The following is an 8,730-nucleotide window of genomic DNA, read 5'->3' as shown; positions in this document are numbered from 1 at the left end:
GGCTTGACCAATGCACCTGCAACATTCCAACGATTGATAAACACGGCCTTTAAGGAATATCTAAGGGACTTCTGTGAAGCTTTCTTAGACGATCTTTGTGTTCATTCCTCTTGGGATGAGCACTTGATGTGTTTACGAAAAATATTTGAAAGGTGTAGATTATATCGCATCTCCTTGAATCCTTTCAAATGCCAATTCTAGGTTAAACACGGAGTTATCTTAGGGCATATAGTGTCCAAAAATGGGATTTCCACTGATGAGAGTAAAATCAAGGTCATTCTGGAATTATCCCCACCCACCAACTATAAGGGAGTCCAACGCTTTATGGGCCATGTTGGTTATTATCGAAGGTTTATTCTATTCTTCGCCGAGATAGCTCGACCATTGTATAAACTTCTCATCGAGTTTATTTGGACCGAAGAATGTGACCGTGCCTATGAGCTACTAAAGAAGGCCTTGGCGAGTGCTCCAATCTTGAGAATGCCTAACTGGGATTTCTCTTCCATGTGCATATTGATGCATCAAACTTTGCTATTGGGTGTGTGTTAACTCAACCTGGAGAACACAAGCTAGACTACCCCATTAGCTTTGCCAATCGCCAGTTGAACGATGCTGAGATGAACTACACCACTATGGAGCGAGAAGGGTTGGCAATGATATATGCAGTAAGGAAATTTCGTTATTACCTCCTTGCCACCAAGTTTGTTTTCTATGTGGATCATCAAGCATTGTTGTATTTGGTAAACCAACCATGCTCCACAGGAAGAATCACACGATGGCTATTGATTCTTCTTGAGTTTGATTTCACTGTTGTTGTGAGACCTGGCAAAAAACATGTTATGGTTGATCATTTGTCTCGCATACCTAATGGTGAGGCTCCTACGGGGGTTGATGATGACTTACCGGACACTTCCCTGTTCATGGTGGAGACAATGCCTGAATGGAGTGAGAAGATTGTTAACTTTTTGGTTAATGGCTTTCCACCCAAGGAGCTTCGTAAAGATCTAGCTCGAAAGCTAATCAAAGAATGCGAACCCTATTGCCTGATAGCCGGGACTCTTTATAAAAGAGGAAAGGATGACGTTCTTAGGCGTTGTGCCCGAGAAGATGAGTATCTATACATTTTGCAAGAGGCACATATGGGCGTAGCCGGTGGTCACTTCTCAGGAGACTTAACTGCGCGAAAGATCTTACAATCAGGGTATTGGTGGCCCACTATGTTCCAAGACGCATCACTCTTTGTGAAGGGTTGCGATGAATGCCAACGATATAAGAAACCCCAGAGGAAAGATCAGATGCCCCTACATCCAATCAAAGTAAACCAACCATTTGAAAAGTGGGGTTTAGACTTTGTAGGTCCGATTAGCCCAGCGGCCCGAAACACACAATCTCGCTATATTATTGTGGCCACTGACTATATGACCAAATGGGCTGAAGCGAAGGCGACACGTAAGGCAGATGCAAGGACAACAGCCAAGTTCCTCTTTGAAAATATAATCACACGATTCGGTTGTCCTTTTGAACTTGTGAGCGACAATGGTACGCATTTTATAAATGAAGTGATTGAGCTCACAACAAATTTCATGATTTCCCATCATAAATCTACTCCTTACTATCCGCAAGCGAATGGCCAAGCCGAGAGTACCAACAAGACTTTAATCTCTATTTTGACAAAGACAGTTGAAGCTCATCGCATGGATTGGGATCTAAAGCTTACGACAGCTTTATGGGCCTATCGTACTGCGTACAAAGTGGCTATTAATTGCACACCATTCAAAATGGTATATGGCCAAGAAGCAGTCATGCCGTGGGAATTTGTCATTCCTAGTCTTCGTGTTGCAACTCAAGAGGGTTGGGATGGTAATCCCTTAGCAGAGCGTCTGTATATCCTTGAGCGGCTAAACGAAGAAAGACAATTGGCTGTGTACAATGCCCTTGTGGAGAAGGATAGAAGGAAAAAATGGTTTGATCGCCATCTAAAGGACAAGGACATCAAGGTTGGGGATAAAGTCCTGATGTATGGAGTGCGAAACGAAAAAAAGAAGCTCAAATATGCTGGTAAGGGACCGTATAGAGTATGTGAAATTACCCCGCAAGGTACCATCAGAGTGGAGACGCTCGACGGAGTTGAAACCATTGGATTCTTTAATGGGAGTAAATTCAAACGATACTATGACCCCCTGAGCCAGGAGGAGTTACATGCAATCCATCAAAAGAAGGAAGCTAAAGAACAAGCTGAGCTTAAAAAGATACAAGCGAGAGTCGAAGCCAAAGAACGTCAACAGCATGCTAGGAGACAACGAGAAGCCAACTGGGGAATTACGCAAGTATTTTTCGAGGAAGCAAAGGAGGATGCGCTAGAATCTGACCCACCTCTAAGATACCCAATTGAGTTACAGAGTCCTTACGGGGAGGTGTTGTATAATGCATTATTGGATACAGGAGCTCAACACAATTTGCTATTATATGGTGTGTGGTGTCAACTGGGAAAACCACCTTTATCCAAGAGTTCTATCTAAGTTCAAGGAATCAACAAGAAGAAAACCCCTGTCTCAGGAATTCTGCACACTCCGGTTGCCTATGACAAGGGAACCATAATTCAAAGCTTTTTGGTTATGCCTGCTGGTACCATGGAAGGGACTGTAATCTTAGGGCGCAAATGGATGATGGCCACCAAGTGCAATATCGATTGGGCAACCAGACAAGTCACAACGCAAGAACCAACACTAGGTCTGACCGCTCAAAATCCCGCACCTAAGTCATCCACTCAAATATTAGATAATGAAAAATCACAAAGTCTAGTGGCAAAACCATCTTCGATTGTGGGCCACCCCTCTAACGCTTCAACGCCAACAGTGGAAATAGGCAAGGTGGTCCCTAGAGCTTCACTTACTATGCCAAAGAGTACATACAAATGGGTCCCCAAAGCTTCGTTAAACAGCTACTTCCCCTGCTCAATCTCGTTCAGCCACCAAGAAGCCTCGTAAAAGGAAAGCAGCTACCCACCCGAGAAAGGGCAATGTAACATCGCGATGGATCCCTAAAAAATTATTAGTAGCCCAAGGGTACTACGAGGGAAATGACCAGATTTGGGTCCCTAAACATAAGCTGAATCCCTCTACATCACCTGTAAAACCTTGCAAACCAATTGTTGCCACCCCAACGATAATTCAAGATCGTGGTAAGGGAAAGGTAACAGAGTGCTCCACACCACTTCTTCCAGAGTTAGTTTGGATTCCGAAACAATATCGATCATTACCACCTAGCTCAGGAAGGGGGGAGCCACATGAAGCTTCTAGCTCCTCATGCCAGGCACACACTCATATAGAAGTTTCTACATGCTCTACACCTACTCTTGTCAACACCCAACAAAAAACCGATGAGTCTACGTCTCCCCTTGTAATAGTATCGTTGGAAACCATTTCCTCCATTCGTCAATGGGAGCGTACACTACCATCTCTGCAATTGGATGTGGCCACAAGGGTCATAAAAAGCTATCTGCCCACATCACAACCTATGACCCGCTGGACAAATTGGTTCCAAGAGGCTGCAACATCATTGCAAATAATATGATCTACCCAAGGAAAGGGGGAGCATGTACTCACGCTCGACATTCTAATGCTTCCTCCTTAACCTTCTCCCCTGACCATGTAATGGCCAAATTCAAGGAGATGTATATATATAGCTTCATACATTTTAAAAAACAAAAACAAAGAAAAGAAAAACAAAAAATAGTAAAAAGAGCAAGAGCACGTTAAAAACAAAAATATCCGTATATACAATCAAGAACTAGATTGACCTGTCATAAACCTACTGATGCTATATCTGTGTTTGCAGATATGGCAGATGCACGATCATCATACACTTCATCCACTCCTACCTTTGATGAGAGGTATCATCTGTACCTTTCTCAGATATTTCACATGTGCTATCCTGTAATTGAAACTGAATGGGATCATATAGATGTACTAGCCAGAGAAGAAAATGTTGAGGAATTAGAATGGCTAATTCGCCTATTGACCATGACTGACCCCTACTCGGTAGAGGAAATATCCCCGATAGCCCAATGCTTTCCTTTTCCACAAGATGACTATCCTCGTATGGTGACATTCTTGATGAGTTTATGTGGATGGGAAAATGAAAAGGAAATATCTGACAATGATGAATGGACGGATGAAACTCATGGTACTACTGAGGTTGACTTTATTTGTTTGGATGATGCGGATAGAGGCTTCGCCTTAGGGCTAGAGCCAGGACTCTACAACATCCTCTTACCATATCCTCGGTAGTAGTGTGGTGACTGGTAGGTAGGTTAGTGTTTGCAAGTTTTTTCTAGTTTAGATTCCTTAAACAAGTCTTGAAATTTTCACACAAATGTGCCTCTTGAGGTATAGTGCTTGTTAGTTGATTGTACAGGTTAAAAAGTTTGAGGTGGGTTCGCTTCCAAGTCCTGAGACTGCCGCAACGTTCATCAAAATATATCTACATCAGATTGCAAGCTGTCTCGTCAAATCAAGGAGATCTCCAATTACAGGTGTAATTCTTCCATACCCACTCTCTTTCATTTTTACTGTTCAATCAATTGCATAAACTATCATGCATGACCACATGGAAATTGTCAATGTACTACTTAGTTTTTGAAGTTGCTTGCATGCTAGTGTAAATCATTAATGAGCTTAACTTTATTGGAAATATTCCTAGGCAGCATGACGTCTTTAGTTAACCTTGGAATACGATTGTCTTAGGTCTAGGGTCAAACCATCTTAACGTTTGACACCTGGCCATGTGTGTGTTGACCTCTAGGACATAGCTATTACCCCTTTGTCGAAAGGATGCAAGACAAATTATAGTTCAGGAGCGAAGATCAAAAAGAAATAGATTTAAAAAAAGCCTACAATAAATGGCAATACAAGTCTATGATGTGCTTTAATGTTGGCCTATCGCCTTATTGATACTTGGTAGGCGAGGAGTATTCTACTCCAGACCGATGCCTTGGTTGGTAGGGGGTAGCCTTGCCTAAAGTAAGCTAATAGATTCCTGGATAATGCCTTGTGTTAAACATGGTACCAGGATCGATGTTAGTTTTGCCTTAGGAAGGTCGCCATTGTGTGTAAAAATTGTCACGTGCATTAATTTTAAAAAAAAAAAGAGGCAAAAAGCTCCTGTAACTCTGATGTTTCTAGTGTCCCTAGGCTTGTGGTATTAACTTGTTCTTAGAGTAGACACAGTGTGGTCATCTGTTTATTTATTAAGCTTGGTTATTTTCCTTGACTTAGGCCAGTTATAAACCTTGATTAACCTTTGACACCTTGCTTACTCTTGATTTACTTTCAATAATTTTAAACTCCTGTTAATTTGCTACACTAGCTCATTCATGTGACCCTTAAACTAAGTTCTCATAGCAACATCCATTGTGGTCTAACATGCTTGAATTTATACACTTTATATCTTTTGAATTCCAGCATACTTTCACTCTTTTCCCTGTTTTGCAGACGGTCAACCACAACAACCCTATCGAGCTTACCATACCATAGCTTCCGAGGACGGAATCTACATCAGGAAGGGGGGCATGTTAACCCATGGCGGACATTGAGATGTATTATGTTTTACGTCATTAATTTAAATATTCTGAGTCATGGGCCGGGCTTGTCGGCACCATATGTTAAGGATGAAGGAATTGGGTGATCGCCGATGAGAGGCGCACCTTGAATATTAGTAGGATAAGGGTTAGGATCGACCGGCCATGTATGGGCGCCCAAGTGTGAACGGCCAAGTCACCTATAAGAGCCAAATGTAACCCTAAAATCCTCGTTCTCATGTGTTGTGAATACAAGAGTGCTCTTGCCTTATCTCTTTAGTTTCCTTCTCCTGCGTGTGTGTGTGAGAGAGAGAGAGAGAGAGAGAGTGAGAGAGCGATCGAGCACTGTGTAGCGGCACGGCGGCGGAGAGGCGGTAGAGCGGCGAGGACGGCGGCTCCTTCTTCACTGCGACGCGGGAATCCTTCAAGGCGGCGGGTGAGCGGTGAGTGACACACCCTTTGGCATTCTGTTTGAGCTTGCTTTCCTTGTTGTATGCTTGCAGCCATTTGTGGCTCGCATACGGTGTCTGGCAAGTCCCCAGCTACGACCTGTGCGGCAAAAGCGCACAGAAAGACCATGTCCACACGTGCCAAGGAGGACGTGGGGCCGTACTCATAATGATTACGATCAATCAAATTTTGACGCATGTCATTATATGTGCGGAGAGCACGTGGTATGCCATCATGCATGTCTGCCACGTGTATAGACTGTTAGTTTCCGTGGATAAGGTGACCAACATTCATCATTCGTTGCTTCTTGTTCTCGTGCAATTTTTCTCGCAGTCATCTCGTGCAATTTTTCTTGCAGTCATCACCTTCACCTTGCTTCTTGGTCTCCTACAGTCAACTTCGTTGGTTGCTTCTTGCTCTCCTAGTGAATTTTGCGGTATGTTTTTGAATATTTCCGTGTTTCAATTTGGCCGAAGTTGTATAATTGTTTTCTAAATATTCCATCAAAGATTGCTGCTTTTAGATTTTTAAGAATTTACTTTATTTCTCCCAAATATGTTATCAAATCACTACAACGCAAAGAGGGATCTCGGTGAGAACTAACGTACCCATATCGCGTTGTAGTGATTTTGTCCACAATGGTAATTTGCTTGCATTAATTTCTTGAAAGCACTACAACGCAAGAAGAGGTCTTGGTGCGAACTCTCTCAAGCATATCGCATTATAGTGATTTGTCCTACTGTCGTTCTTTTTTTACTTTGTCAAAGATTTCATCTTTACATTTTTAAAAATTTAATTTTTTCCTTACAAATAATTAATCAAATTACTACAGGTTATTCTATTTGTTGTGTTGGCTCATCGACAATATTGTTTTGCGGCTGGTTGTGTTTGAGGATGAGTTTGTTGGTCGCGGAGCAGGCAAATGCATGGGAGGACTCAGAATGGACTCAGCACTAGGAGAGTACATAAACCGATTGAAGTTTCCACAATTCATTATATTCCACAAGAAATCCTCAAAAGATAATGCAGAATTTCCTTTGTTTGCAATCAAGACATTATCCAGATACCTTGGGGCATATCCCATCAGGTGGAATGCAGACAAAGTCATGCTTTTGGAGAAGCAGTTAGCATTGCGAATCTTTGGGCAGGGCCCTGGAGTCTACGCACTAAGGAGTAATACTTAGTCCCTATACTGCTTATGGATTGGCATGTGGGATTAAGGATCCCAATATGCTAAGTGATTATGGCAAAAGGGTGCTTCTGAGACTCACAAAACCGATGGTTCCTCCAGTTTGCCAGGATGTTGCAGAGCCATCTTCAAAAAGGGCAAGGCTTCATGCACCCGAGGATGTTAGTGAGCAGGTTAAGGAGTAGTAGTATATTCCTATCTCCTGTAATAATATTCTCTCTCGTGTAATGTCATGACAGTTTTGCATATGATCAATTCTGAATTTGAAATGTTAATCATGGATCTATGGGTATCCAAATCTTCCCATTTCTTTGTTTTGTTACTCGCCATTTTGCATGCTTAATACTTGCATTAGATCTCCTCCATATATCTTGTTTTCTTTCTTTATTCACAAGTTTTACTGCTTGATTAGTTTGGGAGACTTTGAACTGCTGCTTCTTTTTGGCTTTGTGTACAAGCTTCCTATATGTCCATTGATGTAATTCCTCTAAACTGTTAGCTTTTTGTGCTCCTCCACCATGTCTTGTTTGATTGAAATACCCGAAGCATGCTTGATAATGTGTTTTCTCCATTCCCTAGGTTGACCATATTGATAAACTACCATACTTCTTTGCAAACCAAGGGGTATGATGGTATATAATATGCTTCAAGAGAATAAAAGAATACATTAATTAGTATATTTTTTAATATACAGTATAAAAACTAGTTCAATGCATAATAAAAAAAATACCATATAGTGGGTGATGTGTTTGATCTGTCCATGCATCAATCATTGATTTCTTGAACTCATCTAGCACTAATTGAAATATCTCATGGTCCTCCTTCGTCCACACTTTCTTGTCACAGAACTTAAACATAGTGTTTAGAGATTTCCACACATTGGCTTTCCGTGTTCTTGCTTGACCATTGTCTGCATGGTCTACTACTGCATTGTGAACGCACTTCCATCTGTTGTATTTTACGATCTGCACTGATCGTCTTCTTTTACGACCTTTTGGTGTTGGTTCAAATAGAAACCTTCTTACTTTAACACCCCCAATGGAAGGTTTCTTAGGTATATTCTTTCCATCCTTAGACCTTTTTTCATCTTGTTCAATTTTTGCATGTCCACCATGCAAACCAATGTCTGATAGAACTTTCTCTAGTGCTTTGATGGATGTAACCTTTGCTGTATTGGGCTGTGGCATCCATGCAAAACATATGTATAAAAACAAGAGTTTTTCAATGATTCTGCAAAGAGTATGCATTGTACAAATGTGGACATACTGAGAATTGGCTTGAAGTTTGGGTCTTTCAAGTGCCTATCTGGTGCCTTCTTCCAATACCTCTTATCAAACACCTTTGTATTGCACATGCAATATAAGCAGGGACTTTTTGAATTGGCACCCTTTGACACATTGTGCATACATTTCAGAGTTTTAAGATCACCCGCCATATACCACTCCACCTTATATTGTCCCATGCCTTCCACATCCAAGATTTTACCATTTCTCTACTCGCTGATGATCTCGGG

Source organism: Cibotium barometz, chromosome 15 (genome assembly GCF_041138505.1).
Source record: "Cibotium barometz isolate CiBa-2024 chromosome 15, ASM4113850v1, whole genome shotgun sequence".
NCBI classification, from domain to species: Eukaryota; Viridiplantae; Streptophyta; class Polypodiopsida; order Cyatheales; family Cibotiaceae; genus Cibotium; species Cibotium barometz.
Note: the sequence above shows the minus strand (reverse complement) of the source record.